We start from the raw sequence: 3,202 nt of genomic DNA, 5'->3' as shown, positions 1-3,202 counted from the left end.
ACTGCTTGGGGGACATGAGCTTCTGTGAGGGGTGATGGGGAATCTGGAAATGGATAACGGTGGTGGCTGAACAACAAGACAAACTTAATTAATGTCACTAAATTATACACATGAAAAATGTTGAAATGGTAAACATCACCCTCAAAAAATATAAAAAAGAAAGAAAGAAAAATCCCTGTGAGATCCTACCTTAAGCTAAGCCAGTGGTCCCGAATTTTTACATGGACAGAGAGACACCGTTGCCATTGTTCTTCATTACAGAGAAGTTCTCCTTCTCCTTCTCACGTGGCCGGAACCAGAAACAACTCCTCAGTGAGTCCTAAATCTCAAAGGCTGGACCTGCTCCCTCTTACTAGATACAGTCCATTCACAGCCCATGTTCATAGTCCAAAGTCACCCCCCAGCATTTGGTGTGGAGGTAACTACTGCACAGTGAGCCCTGCCGTGAAGGCACAGGTTCAAGCCCTGCTGCGAGCGCTCATGGGGAGGGCCCAGGCAGCTCCCCCAACTCCCTGGGACCTACTCTCCCAGACAGGCAAAATAAAGAGGTTATAAGGACTCCTTCACAGATCCAAAAATGGTCTTTCTGCATCAGAAGCTAAAAAATTCAGAGCTCAAGTCAATGTACGATACTGAGTCTAAAAGTGATCTAATTCTCCCAAAGGGCAATCCCAGAATTTGTGGAGGAAAAGAACAGCCAAATGGTATCCCAAGGGTACCATTCAGAGCCAGTCCCCTTCCCTATGGCTTCTGAGCACTGTGGTGAGGTGTTATTCAGGTCACAAAGGGAAGATGAAAATTCTGAAAAGTTCCAGATCCAGGTTATATTCCCCACTGATGCACCTCACAAGCAGCCACCATCCATCTGTCAGTAAGAGACCTGAATGTTGCTGTGTGGAGGCTTCTGTGGGGCGTCTGGACTCAGACAGACTAGGAAGAGAGACCTAGTGACCTGCTTCCAACACTCAGCCTGTGAAAACCCTAAAGACCACAGCAGTCCGACCTGCAAGCCATCGTGGGAACGGAGCGCCACCGGGCATCGCTTCATTCCACTGTGCGTGGGGTCGCCGTGGTTCCAGAGCTGACTTGACAACAGCCAAGCACAAGCTGAGCAAATAAGTGAGATCATCCCCAAAGCCTGAGAAATTCTTTCAGGGTCTCAGCAAATGCTTATTGAGAAACTACTCTGGCCAACCCCTGTCAAGAAGCTAGGGCTACAACTCTGACCCTGAAGCCTCCTACTCCATCTTTGGTCACGGCTAGCCCTTCTCTGCACAGTAGCTCTGGTCACTAACGGCATGACTGGCCTGTGCCTCACTCTGGTTTTTACAGTGTAGTGGAAAGAAAAGCAGACTTGGAAGAAATGGGTCTGAAGCCCAGCTCCTTTATCATCTCAGACAAGTCTCCATTTTCTCACGTATGAAACAGGGTAGAGAACCACCTGATTGACCTTACTGGTTTCCTATAAGGACCAAAACCCAATAAATGCATATGGCAGCATTATGCAACTGAGGTCATTCTTTGTCAAAGTCTCTGGAGAGCCAACCCCCTTTTGAGGTCCCTTAAAATCATACTGAAACTCATGTGCACCCAGCCCAGTCCAGCCCAGCCCCTGAGTAATCCTAATCCAGTTCTTCTTATGGGCTCACCATCTGTTAGCCTGACCTCAGAGCAGCTGTGAACCTGCCCAACCACGCAGTGGTCCTCACTTGGAGGTCACCCTCCCACACCCCCAGGTGGGCCCCATTGAGGAAGTCGATCCTACATCCAGCTGAGCGCAAAACTCAGTTCAAAGGTATATGCCTCAAAATACATACAAGTGTAAAGCACAGTAGTGAGGACCTCACCAGCTCAGAGAAGGCTGGGGGCCAACGCCAAAGCCCAGCCCTGCCCAGCCCTGCCCAGCCCCACCCAACCCAGTACATCATGCCCAGCCCTCGAGGGACTTCTGAAACTTCCCAGAGTGTCAAAGCAACAGAAGGACTGTGCTTCCCTTCAGAGGGAGGGGAAAGGGGTTCCTCTCACCTGCCCATCGAGGGTGATTTTGAAAGCCACTTTACCAGCTGTGAGGGCCCTGGGTGGCACAAACTGTTTGCTGACCTGAAGTCAGGCTGTTTGATCCCACCCAACAGCACCACAGAAGAAAGGCCTAGAGAGCTGTTTCTGTCAAGATTACAGCCAAGAAACCCCCGTGGAGCACCATTCTACTCTCGAACACATGAGGTTACCAAGAGCAGAAATCAACTTGAAGACGAGCTTTGTGTTGTGTTGTGTTTTACTAGCTGTGAGATCTGGGAGTATCGCTTGCCCTCTCTCAGCCTCCAGTTCCTCACTCAACTTGTCATCTGGTTGTGAGGATTAAGCACACACAGCACTTGGTGAACGGTAGCTGTTAGCCAGTAATGGCCGAGCCTCCTCAGAAAACTCCCCTAAGAATCCCAGGATCCATCTCCTTGGATCTCATCAATTCTGAAATCTCTCTCTTGACAGGGGGAAAAGGGGGAAATCTCAAGAAAGGAAAAAGAGAAGTATTCAACCATTTCCTTCCCTTTTCTGGTTTGACGTTCCAGTCTCACACAGGTGGCACTTGTTCTAGTCGACTGAACACTGAACTTGTTCCAAAGACAAGATCTGCTTCCACAACCCCCTAGCCCAGGGGCACTGGTCTCCCCAGGATCTGCCTGGCTATTCTTGGTCTCAGGGCTGTGCTTCTGTTCTTCGAGAAAGAAAAAGACGTCAACCTAAATGTGACCCTGCTCATGAATATTAGCCTCGAAGAGAAGACTGCACCCAAAAATGAACTGATCAAAAACCATTTTCTGCACCAGACTGTGGATCAAACAGGTCAACACCCACTCTGTAAGGCTTCATTCTTTCTCCTAAGGCAGCCTACCAACTGTATTTTCATCCTTTTGTAAGACTTTTCATATGAAGAGATTTGTAAACAAAAAAAAGAAACCCTTTTATCAGGCTTTGAACCTAATTCAAGGGCTGGAAAACATGGTTATCTGTGATGTCTCTTTGGGTCCCACATTTCAGGAAGTCCTGTACTACTCTGCATGGTTTCCTACCAATCAATCTCTCTGTCCCTTTCTGTCTCTGTCTGTCTCTCTTCTCTCTCTCTCTCTCTCCCCCTCTCTTCCACTTTCTCTCTTTTTTTTTTTTTTTTTGATGTAGATCTCGGTATACGAGATGTCGAGCA

This window comes from Orycteropus afer, unplaced genomic scaffold (assembly GCF_000298275.1).
Source record: "Orycteropus afer afer isolate SDZICR_OR568_19922 unplaced genomic scaffold, OryAfe1.0 scaffold00857, whole genome shotgun sequence".
NCBI classification, from domain to species: Eukaryota; Metazoa; Chordata; class Mammalia; order Tubulidentata; family Orycteropodidae; genus Orycteropus; species Orycteropus afer.
This window is presented reverse-complemented; position numbering follows the sequence as displayed.